The sequence below is a fragment of the Lepus europaeus genome, chromosome 12 (assembly GCF_033115175.1).
Source record: "Lepus europaeus isolate LE1 chromosome 12, mLepTim1.pri, whole genome shotgun sequence".
NCBI lineage: Eukaryota > Metazoa > Chordata > Mammalia > Lagomorpha > Leporidae > Lepus > Lepus europaeus.
In genome coordinates, this window is record NC_084838.1 from 79,700,754 (window position 1) to 79,719,319 (window position 18,566).

Here is an 18,566-nt window from a genome sequence, read left to right on the forward strand (position 1 = left end):
TTCTCTGCATTGGAAAGATAAACTTCTCAATACTGGGTGAAAATTTTGTACAGACCATTTCTTCAGCAGTGGATAGATTTTCAAAATACTAATCCAATGTTTCCTGTTACGCACAATGGTGATGAAACATGTAGAAAGAAACATGCAGAAATGTATCAATATGGATTTGGTAGACAACCTGAAACTATATGTTTCATCTAGGCCAGAATTTGGTTCATTTTTTAAAGATTTTATTTATATTTATTTGAAAGGCAGAGTGACAGAGAGAGGGAAAGACAAAGAGAGAGAGAGAGAGAGAGATCTTCCATCTGCTCATCCAGTGCCCAAATGACCACAATGGCTGGGGTTTGGCCTGGCCAAAGCCAGGAGCAGGGAACACCATCTGGGTCTCCAACATGAATTGCAAGGGCCCAAGCACTTGGACCATCATCTGCTACTTTCCCAAGTGCATTAGCAGGGAACTGGATCAGAAGTGGAGCAAGCAGGACTTGAACTGGCACTCCATTATGGAATGCTGGTGTCTCAGGTGGCAGATTAACCCAGGGTGCCTTAATGCTGGCTCCTGGTCAAGTCTTTTAGTGGATTATTAGTGAAACACTGTTCTCAGAGGCTCTTGGAGGTGGTCTGTGTGTGTGTGTGTGTGTATTTGCTTATGCCATGAACTAATTCTGAAATGAGTTCCTGTCTCAGAGTTACTGTAGTCCTTTTCTCTTACATATGGGAAATTATTGGACTCGGTTCGTTTGACTGTTTCTGCTCAGAAAACCAGGCAGGGAGGGATGGAGGAGTAACATAGAGGAATTTACAAAAGTGGGCAGAGGAAATTTAATTTTAACTTTGAAAATGGGCAGGGCTGAACTCCCTGTCCCTGTAACAAGTTAGATAAAGTGATTTCCTGTCCCAGTTTAAGTCATGTTGAGGATGTGGATTAGCTGAAGAATTTGTGCAAGGAGAACAACTGGGAACTGCACATTTGATAGCTGTCAGAACTTCACACAATTAGCAAATATAAAATGATTTTCTGTGGACCAAGTATGGTATCACCCATACTTGGCTATCTTGTCTCCTTTGCTTTTTTTCACTGCTTATTTTAATGTAAATTTCTTATAATATTTTCCATCTCCTTGGTCCTAGTTTGGACACTTTATCTCCTTCCTCTTGCCCAGGTGTCTGCTTTGCTCTTTAGCTCAGTCACTCTAGAATTCTACTGTTAACTTTTATTAGTTCCTCTTTCCCTTCTTTTCTGTTTCTTTAAAGGCAGTTGTAACTCACAAACTTGTGAAGGTTCATTCTCTCAGCTTTCCAGACCAGGATAGTTCACCCTCTTCTCTGGTTTCCACTGTTATATTGATTATGTTCATTTTCTGTCAAAAAACTTGCAACATATTTACTTCAAATGCTATTTTTTTAGGATGAAACTCAGCTGAAAAGCTACCATGTTCAGATAAAGTGATAAAATACCAAGGTAGAATTTCAGGGGAGAGTGGCTGGGGCTCTGGGGATTTCCAGTGCCCTGTCCTCCTGCTTCCACTCTCCTTCATGTAATTTCTGGAAACCGTGGGGATGTAGCTTTGAGAAGCACTGTATTTCCTCTTGCAGAGCCTTAGAGTGCTCAGGCCCTGCTGAGGAAGGAAGCATCTGGATGACAATACTGGAACTGGCTCTCCGGAAGCACCAAAGCTGAACCAGAAGTCCAGGCAGTCCCACAACGCTGGGAGCATGCTGTCTGCTGGGATGGGCTTGCTTATTCAGCTCTGCAGGGATTCCAGCTCAAAGCTAGTTCTCCAACTGGGGAAATGGCTTATAAAGGTCAAATCTGATAGTATGCAGGGGCCACTGTAAAGAAAAAAAATCAGGATTTAGGATGTTAATCCACAAAATTGTCAGCAATTATCCAGGTGTTGTGAATATCCATCGGCAGTTTTGGGGCTCAGATTATAGGAAGGTTGCTTTAGTCAAATCCAGTGCTCTGAGATACTCTCCATCAACCCCTAACACAAACTTGGTCTTTAAAATTCACTGTGGAATCCCTGTTCTGTTCCTGACCTCTCAGTGTCCTTCCTAGTGCTTTCACTGAGCCTTGTGTTTGTGAGAGCTCTTTGCATACTGCCTTGTAGTGGCCTTTTCCTGGCTTTCCCTCTGGACCGTTGTAATGAGGGGAAAGACTTTGCATTTAAACTGCATCCACCATGCTGAGCACATACAGGGCACAAAGTGGATGCTTAGCAAATCTTTGTTCATTGATTGAATATATGTTCTCCAGGACAGCAGACAAAGGAAAACTTCAGTTATTGTATCACCAACTCCCAGAACAAACTTCTGCCACAGAGACGGAGAATATGTCTTGCACTAACTGTGTTTGAGGACCTTCTTAGTATTAACAGAAATCAACAAGGCTGTAGAGAGCTGCATCATCAGAGGATGGGAAGTAAGGAGGAGGGAAGTGCTGACTCATCCCCTTGAGCTGGCAGAGTATACAGTCCACAGCAAACAATGGTGAGGAACCATCCATCCACCTCTGGAAATCAGTGAAACAAAGGATCCTGAGTAAACACCCCCTCTTCCTTAGCCAGCCTTTTCTGGGACCTGGTCTCCTTGTATTCCTTAAGGCTCTTTTGTCTTGAGACTTTTATGCTGGACTCCTCCCACTCTGGGATAATAAAATCAGGGGAGAAATACCGGGACAGGCTGTGGCATGTGCTGTTTTTCGAGCGCTGTGGGAGGGCATGGAGCACTTGGAAGTTGACAGAAGTTTAGTGCAAATCGTGGGGAGTTGGACTTGTAAAGAGGGTGGGTTGGGCAAAGGACTGCTTTGTGTTTTCTTTTTACAAAACTTTATGTATTATTTGAATTTCTAAATTATTTGTATGAATTATGTTGATAAGCTAGAAAACATACTTCTTTTTTGTAACAACCAAGAGTCATGTAGAGATAGTTTCGGAGCATACAATGCAGTAGGAGGGAATGCATGAGTAATCCTCACACTTGGGAGAAAGGCTGTTTTTGTGCCTGGTTTGGGCTCCTGTATGAGGCTCCTGCTGCTCTGAGAAGATGAGCTGGGCACTGGAGAAAAAGAACACTGGCTCAGGATTCCTGCATTTAATTCTTTATGATATAACCTCTCTGCTCCACACTTAACATTATTCTAATCTCTCAACTCTATTCTACTTTGTGGCTCATGTTCCTTTTTCACGATTTGTGTACTTTGCTTCTGACCTCAACTTCCTTTCTAGTGACACTGTATTTCTTGTCCTAGGACCTAAAATGTTCATGGTCACCTGAGGTAGTAGCTTTCCTGACTTGACCTGGTTCCCAGGTTATCTGTTCCAGGTGCTTCCCTGATAGGACGGCCTGTCTTGGTTTGTCCCAGCCTTATAGTAGTACCTATGTAGCCAGAAGGACCCAAGAAAAACCTGAGTAAAGATGATGACAGGCAATAAAACATTAGGACCCACTCTTTGAGGTCATACTAACCTTGCTTTCAAGGTTTATAATATTAATCATCTTCAAAATTAAAACAAGAAATACGCAACATTATCACTCCATAGTTACTATACTATATTTTCCTACCTCATACCTCCTGGGTGTGTAACCTTGTGTGACTTCTAGAAACTTTCTGAACCTTGACTTTTTAATGTATGTATGGAAGGTACTGACAGTACTTACCACTTCAACAGCAGTCACTCTTCAACAACACCAAAGTATAGCTCCTTTTTTCTATCAGTGGTCTCACCTCACTGAAGATTGTCCTCTCTCTACCATCCCTACCACAAGAGCTTGGCCTGAGGAACATGTAGCATTTTGTTCATGGCTATCAAGAAAATAATTCAATCAAGTAATTTTTATCTATTGAATGAAGTGCTCAGAGTTCAGCTCCTTGTTTCTCTCTGAAAAAGGAAGACAGTGCATCTTTGGTATCTTGCACATAGCTGGTCTCTGCTGTGTCATAGCTGGTCTGTGCTGCTCCCTGACTCATGTCCACTTACAGTGAGTGGTGCCATCCTGGAGTGTTCTGGGGGTATCCAAAATTGAAACCTGCATCTGATGTGACTCATGGGCAGTTCTTATCCTTGCTGGCACGACCCCACCTTGTAGTACGTCAGAGGTCTATTCTGACTCCTTTAGTTCCTCATCCAGGCAGTTGACCTTGCCATGTAGACCACAGGCAATGAAAGTTGTGTTGCAAAATGATTAAGTGCTTCTTTATGGATTGGGAGAAGCCCTGCTTTATGGTGATCACATACTTTTTTTTTCTCAAAGATTTATTTATTTATTTGAAAGGCAGAGTCACAGAGAAGCAGAGGCAGAGGCAGGGGCAGGGGCAGGGGCAGGGGCAGAGGCAGAGGGGGAGAGAGAGAGAGAGAGAGAGAGAGAGAGAGAGAGAGAGAGAGTCGGTCTTCTATCTGCTGGTTCATTCCTCAAATGGCTGCAATGGCCAGAGCTGAACCATCCAAACCCAGGAGCTAGGAGCTTCTTCTGGGTTTCCCATGCAGGAGCAGGGGCCTATACCCTTGAACTATCTTCTGCTGCTTTCCCAGGCCATAGCAGAGAGCTGGATTGGAAGAGGAGCAGCCAAGACCCGAACCAGCGCCCACATGGGATGCTAGCATTGCAGGCAGTGGCTTTACCTGATACACTACAGTGCTGGCCCTTTCACATACTTTTATTGTAACTAATAGTGTAACTATTCCCATCTTGGCATTTCAAACTGCCAAAGGGATGTCACCAAATGTGGAGTTGGAGAGAGATGCAGCTTACACATTAATAGATGTAAATAATCTTGAGAACATATACATGTGATAGTGAAATGCAGTATAGTAACTATAGAGTGATAATTTTGAGATATCTTATCTCTACTTTTAATAGAATTTATTTAATTGTAAGTTTATATTATTATTTTTAAAAGATTTATTTATTTGAAAGGCAGGAAGAGAAAGAGAGAGAGAAAGAGAGAACAAGAAGAACAAGAAGGAGGAGAAAAAGAAATCTTTCATTTGTTGGTCTATCCCACAAATGTCCACAATGCCACAATGGCCGTGACTGGGCTGGGTCAAAGCTACAAGTCAGGAGTGTGATCCAGGTCTCCCATGTGGGTGCAGGGGCCAAAGTACTTGGACCATCTTACGCTGATTTCACAAGTGCATTAGCAGGGACCTGGATCTGAAGTGGAGCAGCCAGGACAAAGACCTATTCCCATATGGGATGCCAGCATCACAGGAAGCAGCTTAACTTGTGCTACAATCCTGGCCCATTTAACTGTAACTTTAAATGACCATAAAATGTAATAATTTAATAATTTTTGAGTTTAACAACCAGCTTGCAAAATGTGTGATAATTTAGTAGTCAGGTCTTTGAGCCAGTGAGCTGTGACCACACGACTGAAAGGTTACCTGTTCTGCTATTGCAAGAGAACTTCTGACAAGTTCTAACTGAGATCCCAACTAAGTTCCATGTTCTCTTTCAGAGGCAGCTTGGGAGAGAAAAATTTAGTTCCAGTCCCTGTTATCCATAACTTGATGCAGATACAACTGGTGACATAATAACTTCCCAATTGCTAAAGAGAAAGTGGGGCAGAAGCTCCTCTGCCCATGGAATTAATCTTGGCTCCCCCTCCCTGGGTAGAGTTGGTCAGATAGGCAGAATGTCAAATTCTCCTACCCTCTTGAAGCAGATTTATTCAATGGTCAATTCATAGGTCATGTGAATGAAAAAAATCTTTGGATTTATTTTTGTTTTGTTTTAGTTGACTAGTTTTCCTAAAGGCATCTTAATGAATATACAGTTTGGGCTCCTGTAAAGTGGGAGGAAAGAGTCAATAAGAGAGGGAGTTGTGTGATGCGTTTGTCTCACAGCCCACACTGTGGTATCTTTCCTGCTGCTGTCTTGTGGAGTTGCTTTCTCGGCTCTCAATTGTTTTCTTTCTCCAGTCTCAGCCACTTTGTTTCTCCACTCTGCAGGTTCTTCAGCCCAACCTGTCTCTTAAGACTACTTAGTAGTCACAGGAGAGAATGCTCTTGCTCTAGCTCTGCCTTTCGATGCTCTTCTTTCCAATGATTTTGTTTTGTTAGACAAAAATGAGAACAAAGAGTGGCTGGCAAAGTAACAAGCACAAAGGAGTTCTGGAGAATGAAGATGGCACAAAGCATTCCTCATAGCACTAGTCTCTGCTTACAGAGTGACATCACAGTCTCTCTAATCACTTAGGTTATTTAAAATGTTGGGCTCAAGTATCTGGGCCTGCAGGTATTGAGCAATCACTGATGGCTCACATAGGGAAATAGCAAGACTGGATCTGGTGTAGACATTAAACTTTAGTAGCAATATGTGAGAATCACCAAAAAAGGAGATTTGGAAGCAGGGAGTTCTTTTTAAAGTTCATTATATCCAAGTGAAAAATGACCAGAACTCCAGTAATAGAAGTGATGAAACTCTAAGAACTCCTACCCACTATCCTAAATCAATGAACCCCCCCCCCTTTATTGTTATCACTGTGCTCTATTTGTGGAAATTTATAAATGTATATGCTTACTTATCATCTGCTCTCTCACTAAAACTGTAAGCTCAATGAGGGTAGGGATCATGCCTATTTCATTTTCTAGAGTTTTTCATCATCAGTTTAATGTCTTGCATATAAAAAGTGCTTCACCAACATCTGGAAAAGAAAAAGTGAAACTGAGAAGAAAGAAAGGGTTTTCATTGGTGGGAACTGTTGAGCTGTTTTAGAATAAAGGAAGGATGGCAGAGAGAAGGAGAAGTAGGGAGACGGAGAAGGGCCCATGATAGATGGTACAGAAGAACTCCTAGTATGGGAGGGTAGGAAGAGTGGATACATCATAGGTCCATTTGATTTATAGGTTATAAAACTGATGATGTGTGTTTCCTGAAGAAGTGTTGGTTAATCATTTGTTTCACTGCAAAGGGAGTTTAGATGAATCATTCATCTCTCCAGCTGTGAAGAGTTTTGAATGTGTTAGATGGCACCTGGACATCAAAAACATGGGCCTCAGCAGTGTACTTCTCTGGAGAAGGTCTCTCCAAGGGGCTGGAGCCTGTGTTGGGTCCTAGATCTGGAAGGTAACTGTCCTTCATTATGACTTCCTCAAATAGGAAGGCAGCTTCTATCTTAACAATCTTACTGATAGCCAAAGATCTTTGGTATTGAGATGTCTGCCATTTATAAGAGAAAATATATGAATTTACACTCTGATAGAGACCTGGGTTTGAATCCTCGCTCTCACATGGAGGAGCTTTGTGATCTTGAATAACTTATTTTTAAGCCTTCATTGTTCACAGTAAAATGGGTGAAATCACTGAAATAGTGAAGAATTAACAGCTTTGGATTTTAATTACTCTGGGGTTACCTCAATTTGTCTAAAAATATGTTTGTACTCTTATTTTCTGGTTTACAAGCTCTAAAGATTATTTGTGCTCCTATTTGGACAGAAAAAGTTTTAACTTAATAAATTACCGTACCATTTCTGCTTCCCAAATAATTGCTTCTTTTTATTTATTTATTTTTTTGCTTCTTTTTATTTTTTAATTTATTTGAAACAGAGTTAGAGAGGGAGAAAGAAAAAGAGTGAAGTATTCCATATACCATAATTTCTTTATCCAGTCTTCAGCTGATGGACATCTGGGTAGATTCCTTATCTTAGCTATTGTGAAGTGAGCTGCAATAAACATGGATGTACATATCACTCTTTCATATGCTAATTTCATTTCCTGTGGGTAAATTTCCAGGAGTAGGATGGCTAGATCATACGGTAGGTCTATACTCAAATTTATAAGGTATCTTTATACTATCTTCACAGTGACTATATCAGTTTACATCCTTACCAACAGTGGACTAGGGTACCTTTTTCTGTTGTTCATACCTTTTATGGTTAAGGCTGATCAAATCTGCTTTCTCTTCTAGAATCATAAATAAAGGTTCTGAACTTAGGGGTTGGTGTTGTAGCATGGTGGGTAAAACCATAGCCTGGGATGCTGACGTCCCATGTGGGCACCAGTTCATGTCCTGGCTGCTTTACTTCTGATCCAGCTCTCTGCTAATGACCTGGGAAAAGCAGCAAAAGATGGCCCATGTGTTTGGTTCCTATCACCCACATGGAAGACTCAGATCAAGCTCCTGTCTCCTGGCTTTACCTTGGCTCAGCCTTGGTCATTACGGCCAGCTGGGGGAGTGAACAAGTAAATGAGAGACTCTTTCTCTCTCTTTGTCTCTCCCTTTCTCTCTGTCATTCATATTAAAATATTATCTTTTAATATTAATGTTCAGATACTTTAAAATTGTCAATGAGTATAACTTATTTTTTTTTCCATACAGTGTGTTGTATATCTAATGGATCTTTTTTAGTCTGAAGTCTCATTGGGACTAGAAAATTCTGTTCTATGTTTTCTTTTATGGTTTTTTCTATTTTTTCTTTCCTCTTCTGGAACATGTATTGTTGAATATTGGACACTATCTAAATCCCATATGTCTTGCTTCTATCTTTTTTTTCTATTTTCACATTTTTCTAATTTTCAGACATTTTGTTGCCTTAATCTAATTTAAAAATATTTTTAATTTTAGAATACTTTTAGATGTACAGAAAAATTATGAAAATTGTTGTAGAAAATACCTATGTACTCTGGCATATTTTCCCTATTATTTGCAATGTTATGTTGGTATGTTACATTTGTCACAATTAGTGGGACAATAGTAATAGTAATACATTCTTATTAACTAAGGTCCATTTCTAAAAATATTTCCTTAGATTTTGCCCAATGTTCTAGGGTTCCCTCTAGAAAACCACTTTACATTTAGTAGTTCATCAGTCATGCACATCTGTTGTGATGTCAATGTTGTTTCTGGAAACATTAAATAAAGGATACATTTACTGTTGCACAAAATATTTTTGAAATCCAGGTATAACTTTTTCATAATGCACATTTTCCATAAATATTTTGAAGACCCCTCATACTACAAACATGGCATCATTGTTGGTATTAACCTGGATCAGGTGGTTTTTCTTAGGTTTCTGCACTGTGTAATATTTTATCCCCTTTCCATCCTATACTTTTTGGAAAAAAGTCATTATATGCAATGCATATTTAGTTGGGGAGTTATTCTCCACCTCATTGAGCACAGATTATATACATAAACTATTTGAAATTTTCTTGTATGGGATATTTTTCTCTTTTCCCTCACTTATTATTTATTCAATTACTTATTTATAGCATTATGGACTTAGAGTATTTATTTTATACTTTGGCTTGTAATCAGATACTGCTTTATTAATTCTGTTGCTGAAATTGTTCCAGTTTTAGCCATTAGGCACTCCCTTAGTTGGCTTCTTGTCCTTTTACATACTTCAAGCTTAACGTGTTTATTTATATATTCATTTATTTTTTTAGCATTTTCTTACTTTCTGGCACTATAAAAGATACTAATCTGTATATTTCCTGCCCTAGTCCTAGATTAAGACATTTCTCCCTAAAGGCTTGGCTTGTTTTCTTGGAAAATGGTATTGGAAATCATGATCTAAAACTAAATGTGCTTGTTGCTTGTAGACCTTCTCGGCACTCAGAGAAAAAGTGTATGTGTATATACCAACTTGTATATATACATATATCTATAAATATTTGTATATGAAGCATCTGTATCTAGATTAAGCTGAACATGTGTTCATACAGATGTCTCTAACTGTATTATATTCTACATAGCTCCTTCTAGCTGCCTCCCTTTCTTAACTCTTATTCCAAAGTGAGAATCCTGGTTCATAGCATTCTATATCCATTTTCTTAATGATTCAATTCCAGTATACATATATCATGGTATCAAAATTGATAGTTGGTACCTTCATGGGAAAAAGCTTTATCAATTAGAGTTCAGTGCATGTATAGAGTTTCTTTTGCCTTCAGTGTTTCAGACTACATTCATTTCCAATATAACTTAGATCAGCATCTTTTCTTCTTTATTCCCTTTTGTTAAAATTTATTTGAGAGGTAGAGTTACAGATAGTGAGAAAGAGAAAGAGAGGTCCTCCATCCACTAGTTCACTACCCAGATGGCCTCAATGGCCAGAGCTGGGCCGATCTGAAGTCAGGAGCCAGGAGCTTCTTCTGGGTCTCCCATGCAGGTGTAGGAACCCAAATACTTGGGTCATCTTCTACTGCTTTCCGAGGCCACAACAGAGAGCTGGGTTGGAAGAGGAGCAGCTGAGACTACTGACCCCTCATCCCTTTTCAATGAGGTTGTCTCTTAAATTTATAATAGTTATGTTGTTTTGTCACATTCCACATTTCCTTTGGGGTGCCTCAACCTCATAATTTTCCTGAAGGTTTCCTTTTCAAAACTTCTATTGACATATTTTTCTGTTATCAAGTTTTATTTTATAAGGGTTCTTTTTGCTTTTTGAGTTTTGTAATATCTTTCAAAATATTTCATATGTGCTGGTTAGCTGTTAACTATGCATCTATGAAAATTCTTTCTCTGGGAATATTGAGAGTATTCTGAAGTTTTCTTCCATCAGAACTATTTTCTCAAAGCTGTTCATTTGCTGTATTCTCACCTCTTGTGTTCCATATGAGAAGCATTCCTCAACTTTCTGTTAACCTTTGCTTGACTGGTCATGATTCAGGGTGAGAGGATCTAATTTCTGATTGGAACGTCTAAATTCTGTTGGAGTGGTTGAGTCTTCTTATGCTGAGTTTACTTGTAAGGAAATTCGGCTGGGCTAATTTTATATGAACCCCTAATATCATGTGAAGTCTTTTCACTTGGGCTGGTTGGCTGGAGAAGTATCTTCCCATCTTATGTCTGTAGTGTCAGGTCTCTCTGCTGGCAATCTGATACCGGAGCAGTGATGTGCTGAATTCACACCTTTTCAGACCACTACTCCCATTACAACTATGCATTGCTTCCTCAGAGTAGAGACTCTGATTTAACCTTTCTAGTCCTCTGCCTCGAGCATGAAGGGAAATAACCCAATGACATGGGATAGCAAGAAGCATGGAGTGGGATCCAACTGCTTTTTTTTTTTTTTAATATGGAACACTTCATGAATTTGCATGTCATCCTTGCATAAGGGCCATGCTAATCTTCTCTGTATTGTTCTAATTTTAGTATGTGTGTTGCCGAAGTGAGCACCCAAATGCTTTTTCAAAGCTTCCAAAAAAATCTTACCTTGTCGCTCCATTTCCCTTACCCATCCCCATCCTCCTGCCCTTGCTCAGGAGGGATCTGATGCTGCCAGTTTCTAAGGTTCCTGGTGATTTTGGAGTGAAGATCAGTTCAGTTTTCAGCTTTTCTCATTGCTAGTTTAAGGTTTGTCCTTATGGGGGTCTGAAAGACCCTTTAGCTAACACTTGTATGTCTGCTTTCCTGACTTTTTTTTTTTTTTGACAGGCAGAGTGGACAGTGAGAGAGAGAAACAGAGAGAAAGGTCTTCCTTTTTGCCGTTGGTTCACCCTCCAATGGCCGTTGCGGCCAGCGCGCCGCGGCCGGCACACTGTGCTGATCCGAAGGCAGGAGCCAGGTGCTTATCCTGGTCTCCCATGCAGGTGCAGGGCCCAAGCACTTGGGCCATCCTCCACTGCCTTCCCGGGCCATAGCAGAGAGCTGGCCTGGAAGAGGGGCAACCGGGACAGGATCGGCGCCCCGACCGGGACTAGCACCCGGTGTGCCGGCGCCGCTAGGCGGAGGATTAGCCTGTTGAGCCACGGCACTGGCTCCTGACTTCTTAAATTTGGTTCTGTTGTATTATTGCCCTTTCTCTTTGGATACAGATCTTTAAAAATCCTTCCTTCCTTCCTTCCTTCCTTCCTTCCTTTCTTTCTTTCTTTCTTTCCATCCATCTATCCATTTACAGTGGTTTTTTAAGGGTTTTTGGTAGGAGCAAAATTTGATTTCTGGTATCCAATTCACTGTTCTTCATTTCCCGAATCCAGTTTAAAAATTTTTATTCCTTGGAAATAATTTCAATGAATTTGAAAGGAAGAAAAAATATTTTATCTCCTCACATTACCTATCCTAACGGATTCTGAATTTTAATTACTTAATAAATATTAATTAAATTAAAATATATAGAAATTAGAGCATCTCCATTGTGTTGTTTCTTAAAGTTGATTGAACGCTAATAGTGTACCATAACCCAAATGGAACTGTCTCTCTAGTGACATGCTGCTTTCTCAACTAAATTAAGAACAAAAAGAATCTTTATGACTAGCCCTTTGTTTTCACTTCTAAACAAGCCTCCAGGGAACAGCAGTCAAACACATTTATTGTAGCTTGTAAATCAGCAGTATTAAAACCGGTATTAGTTCTTACCATTTGAAGTGTTGCTGGAGCAACGTTCAAATGCAATCTCGATTTCTCCCAGTATGGTTTTAAGTTAAAACTAGATGAAGATGTTAATAATTAACTTTAGCAATTGGGTACTCATTCACACAGCATTGATCCTCCATTCCAAATGCATTTGACTGAATCTTGGCTGCATGGCTGAACATTCTAAGAAAGAAGCATGTACTTGGGTGTATAATGAGTTAAACTGGATTTTAAAATTACCAGTTTCCTGTTATAAAATGTAGCTCCCTCCATTATTTGAATATAATTTTTTCATGTGGTATCATAATATTGGATGAAGCATTACTGCTTCTATTACTTCTTAAGTATAAGACTTTTATCTAATCCTCTTAGTTTCTGCAATGTTCTGAATCCCCATTTACGTAAGTCAGTTGGTATCACCCTGGCTTACTAATAATGGGACTAATAGCTATGTGTATTGAAGGGAAGATAAAATGAGTTAATGAATGAATCCTGTTAGGGACCTTTAGATTGTAAAGTATTATATAACTTTAAAGGAACGTTATTTAAAAAACTTTGTTAATGCAAGATCTACTAGATTAAAAGATTTAGTGAGGACAGTGTACTTTTAGAAACCAGCAAATGCAGGAATCCTGAAATTTCTGTCTATTTAGTAGTTGATGGATTTGAAAAAAATGTACTGATAGATCTTTTGTGCATACCGGTTCTTCTTTTAGTTATTCAACTTTCGTTTTGCTTTCTAATAAAGAACAGGAAATAAGTGAGATTTTGACTTAATGTAGATTGTAATCTTTCAAAACTCCATGTATTTTTTTTCTTGGTTTGTCTCCTGATCCTGAAGTTAAATATAAGTTACAAGATCTCACTGCTCATCAACTGATATTATTTTGTAAGTAATAAGTCAGATCAACTTTAGGAGGTTATCTACATTTGTCTGGCTAAATATTTAGAATGCTCAATGGTGCCAGCAGTTTTCTTATAGAATTCTTTATAACGTCAAGGACTCTCAGTCATCTTAGCCTAATGTCATTGATTGCTTTTCAGAAGAAAACTCAAGTGTGTACTTTAGTTGTCTGTTCTGGGCTTGGATTCCTAACCCTGAAAAGGTTTAACACATACTATCAATGACAGTCAATTGGAAGACAGACAGACACAAAGCCATTCTTAGGGATTCTTCCTTTATTTCTGAAATAGCTTTTGATCACTGGAAAGGGGGTTGATCTTTTCTTTTCCTTCCCCCCACCCCCCAGCATGTTCACAGTGATATAAAAAAAAGAGACAGAACATTGCATCCAACTTTCTTTTTTCTTCTACATGAAAGGCTCCATTGTTCCACCTCCACAGTTTACCACAGGACCTGGAGAAAGAAACAAGAGGTCAAGAAAGAGAAAGGAATGATTACTCATATATTTTCAACATGGTTAGTTCTGGCTACATGGAAATACATTGATTTGTGAAAGTGGATCCCTGTTATATTTTAACAGTCTAATGGAGTTTGCTTTATCATGAGTACTTTTGGTACTTGCTGTACTTGATTTAATCAGGAATGAAGTCTTTAAACTGGCTTTACAAACCCATGACACAATAGTTAGTTGGCAACTGAGATTACACTTAATTAGCATAAGTGGAAAATTTACCATTTTTTTCATTCCCTTTCCTGATCAATTTTTTCCTACCATTTTATTTTTGAAACTTTTTCTCAGGAAAGTGTTTCTGCTTTCTTGTACTCCTTTCCTCATTTCCTAGTTCTGGGCAATAAAAAAGTGAATAAACACATGAAGTGAAGAGACATTGTGTACTTATTCACTCAGTTTTGGTTTGTGTTTTGATTTTTTTGGTTGAGTTTTGTATTTTTTTTTTAAAATATTTTATTTGAAAGACAGAGTTACAGAGAGACAGGGAGAGAGAGAGAGAGAGAGAGAGAGAGAGAGATGTCTTCCATCTCAAATGGCCTCAATGGCCAGGGCTGGGCCAGACTGAGCCAGGATCCAGGAGTATTTTCTAGGTCTCCCACATGGTGCAGAGGCCCCAAGGACTTGGGTCATCCACCACTTCCTTCCCAAGCACATAGCAGAGAGCTAGATTGGAAGTGGAGCAGCTGGGACTTGAACTGATCCCCACATGAGATATTAGCATCACAGGTGGCAGCTTTACCTGCTATGCCACTACGCCAAGCCAATAGATTTTATACTCTTAAAGCCCATGCAGTCTGTGGTGCTGTCTGCTTTTATGTTGTTGTGTATTGACGAGATGCCCCAAATTGGGAATTTCAATGCATAATAATAACTACAAGTCTTCAAAGGCTTTTGTTAGGAGAAAAACAAGATATGACAGAGCCAGGGGTGGTGGTAGTGGCAGTGATTGTGAAAGGATTAAGAAAAGCTGTTAATGATTTAATTTGTTTTTGTACTATTGTCAAGTACAATAGTTTATATTATTTATTTTATTTTATTTTTATTTTTTTATTTTTTTGACAGGCAGAGTGGACAGTGAGAGAGGGACAGAGAGAAAGGTCTTCCTTTTGCCATTGGTTCACCCTCCAATGGCCGCCACGGCCGGCATGCTGTGGCCGGTGCACCGCGCTGATCCGAAGCCAGGAGCCAGGTGCTTATTCCTGGTCTCCCATGGGGTACAGGGCCCAAGCACTTGGGCCATCCTCCACTACACTCCTAGGCCATAGCAGAGAGCTGGCCTGGAAGAGGGGCAACCGGGACAGAATCCGGTGCCCCGACCGGGACTAGAACCCGGTGTGCCGGCGCTGCTAGGCGGAGGATTAGCCTATTGAGCCACGGCGCAGGCCTGTATTATTTATTTTAAAGATTTATTTATTTATTTGAAAGGTAGAGTTACAGAGAGAAAAAGAGAATTTTTTTTTGTCTACTAGTTCAGTCCCCAAGTGACCACAATGGCTGGGGTTGGGCCAGGCTGAGGTCAGGATATAGGGGCTTCATCTGGGTCACCCATGTGGGTGTCAGGGGCCCAAGGACTTGGGCTGTGCTTCTTTCCTAGGCACATTAACAGTGAGTTGAACTGAAAGAAAAGCAGCTGAGATTTGAACTGGTACTCATATGGGATGCTTGCATTGCAGGCAGTGGCCTAATCCACTGCGCCAGAGTGACAGCCCTCTTATGTTATTTTTTTAAAATATAATGAAATGATTTGAAAGGAAAGAGAAGGAGAAGGAGAGAGACAGACAGACAGAAAGAGAGAGTTTCCATACACTGTTCACTTTTCAAATTCCTGCAATGGTCATAAAAGAAATTCAAATTGAATGGCATTTAAAAATTGTATTTATTTATTTTTAATTTAATTATTCAAGAAACAGAGAGATGGAGGCATGGAGGCATATAGAGAAACAGACAGAGTGTTCCCATCTGCTGGTTCAAACACCAAATACCCACAAAGGGCAGAACTGGGCTGGGCTGAAGCTAGGAGTTGAGAGTCAATCCATGTTTCTCATGTGCATGGCAAGAACCCAACCATTTGACCCATCACTTGATAAAATGACAGGAAAAGTATCTGTTAAAGAAAAGAAAAATCAAAAAGGTTTGAGGGGCCAGCACTGTGGTGTAGAGGGTAAAGCGTCACCTGCAGTGCCGGCATCCCATATGGGTGCCAGATGGAGTCTTGGCTGCTCCACTTCCCATCCAGCTCTCTGCTATGGTCGGGGGAAAGCAGTAGAAGATGGTCCAAGTCCTTAGGTCCCTGTATCCATGTGCGAGACCCAGAAGAAGCTCCTGGTTCCTGGCTTCGGATTGGCACAGCTCTGGCTGTTGCAACCATCTGGGGAGTGAACCAGCAGATGGAAGACCTCTCTCTCTCTCTCTGTCTCTGCATCTCTCTCTGTTTAACTCTGCCTTTCAAATACATACATACATAAAATCTTTTTTAAAAAAGGGTTTGAAAAGAACTACTAAGAGTATACTATGAAGGATGCACTGGCATAAATGTTTTAAAGTTGGCTTACACAATTCCTCAGTACAGCGTCAGACTGATCGTTGAGGGGGAAAATGAGGATGCTCAGTAAGAAGGGAGAAGTGATACCCTCCCACAGGGGACTTTAAACACCACCACTCCTTCTTTGAAGAAAGGATCATGTGATGCGGGGTTTAAAGGTAGTTCATTACCACCAGAAGGTCTAGGGCCAAGTTGAGGGTAGAGTTAATACTGTACACATTTTTTTTAATGCCAAATCCATTTTTTATAGATTTTTTTCCTGGAAGAAAGAAAATAAACAAGAAAAAAATCAATAGGAGAGCATGGAATCTGGTTATAATTCCACATTTCCATTTTGTGACTTTTATTACATTATATTTTGAACCATTTTTATAAATATACATGAGTGCCTATCATACAAGCATTATAACTTTTGCAAAGTAAATATTAAAATTTTAAATCAATTTGTATGGCGCATTATATCATCTGAAAACTGAGTAGTTACCAATGACCATAGGCATTTTGGCAAAATACCTGGAAAAGTCAACTGCCAGTCTGTTTCTTATTTATTTTTTCAGTCTTTCTAGTGTTTTAGTCACTTTTTTCTCTCTCAAGCTATATTCTAGCCCTTAACCAATACCCAAATGTGAGTCCCTGTGAATGGACCATATATATAAGAAGACTACTGATTGTGTGTAAATTGCCATCTGGAAAAAAAATTGTTTTTTTTACTTGAAAACCTCAAAGTAAAATATCTCCAAGGAGAGGAGGCCTTATTTGCACTTCATTTGAAAACAGGAGGACTAGAGAAAAGAGAAAATTGGGTAATTTAAGTAACTTTATCCAGTAGTGATAAGATGGAACACAGAACAAAGAACATCAAATCTGTTCCACTCCCTCCTCTGAGTAATCTTAGGGAGATATGCTAAGTCTCAAGGCCAGTGTTTTCTCATCTGTTGAATGATTGGATTATGTTACCTTTCTTTTTATTATTGTTCTTTCTAGTTCCTATGTTCTGCAATTCCAAATAAGATTTTATTACTTGACAGCCAATAATCTGTACCACAGATGTTCAGTTAATCAGCATCCATCTAACTGACCCACTAAAGTAACTCATGGTCTGTATTCTCTATGATGTTTGTTACAGAATACTCGCAATCTGAAGACTATTCTAGTTCATCCATGGGTTTCTGCCCCCATCAGTAGACTTTAATGCTAACTAAAAGTCAGCTGAGTTTGTTCCCAAATCTGTTTATGCTGGTCCTACTTGTCATTGAAATTATATAATTTAGTAAATAATGTGAAAGCCAGAGAAATATGAATATAAAAGGAGAGTTTTTTCTTCAAGAATTGAAACTAAATGTTTTAGGTAGAATCTGTAAGAGGGGGATGTTGTGTAACACCAAAAGTTACAAACAAGGCGTCTTTAAACAATTAAAAAATACTCATAAATATCTAGAGAAGTTTATTTTCATGCTTTTTCATGGATGACTTCATTTTGCTATTCACTTTAAAGAAACTGAAGTTGGAGTTCAAAGATGATGTTTTATGCAAGGAAGTAACAGCACTCTAATCAGACTGTAAGAAAATGTCCTACCACAAAAGATTAACAAATGAATGAGTGCACAAAGAAATGACTCTTGGCAAAAATAAATTACTTAGGTTACATGTGCTATTTCATATCTTTCCTTATTTTAACTCTTTTTTAATTAAACAACTGACTTCCTGTCCTGATTATGCCCTATCAGAGGGATTTTTACTCTAATTTGTCATATTGAGGTCAGAGCCCCTGATAAGGTTTCCTTTGTTCTCTCAATATTAACAGGATATGTGAGGCACTTCAAAAAGTTTGTCCAGAAATGGAATTAAAGCATGAGTTAATTTTGCTGCGAATACATTTTGAAAATCACACATCTTTTTATAATACTCATTTTCCATGAAATTTTTGAAGGCCCTTCATATGCATGGACTTTTTAAATTTAATTGTTTGCGCCAAAACAAACTTTACCTTTTAATCCAATTTTCTTTAAACTTCTTGAAGTTTTCTTGTGTTACACTAATAAATAGTGTGAATAAGACTGTGGTGAACTTTTTTTTTAAATCAGGCATTTGTGGTATAAATATGTATTTCAAAGCTAATTAATGTATTTTGGGGTAGTAGTATCACTTTCCAGCTTTGAATCCTTCCTCCTATTCTTTGTAATTACTTAATGTCTTCAAGGCGTGGTTTCTACCATAGAGAATTCTCAATAATAACGGTAGCTCCATAGGTAAACAGATTAATTGTTTGTACACACAAAGCATAGCACTTGGCATATACTGG

General features: G+C 39.1%; 1 protein-coding gene and 1 non-coding gene across 2 annotated transcripts in view; one reads left to right on the plus strand and one right to left on the minus strand.

Moving 5' to 3' along the window:
* TMC1 (transmembrane channel like 1) overlaps window positions 1-18,566 on the plus strand; it is a 539,504-nt gene that overhangs the window by 77,897 nt on the left and 443,041 nt on the right. The window lies entirely within an intron of this gene.
* On the minus strand, window positions 11,025-11,131 carry LOC133772079 (U6 spliceosomal RNA). Its single transcript, XR_009867707.1, has one exon. It is a non-coding gene; the product is annotated as a U6 spliceosomal RNA (small nuclear RNA).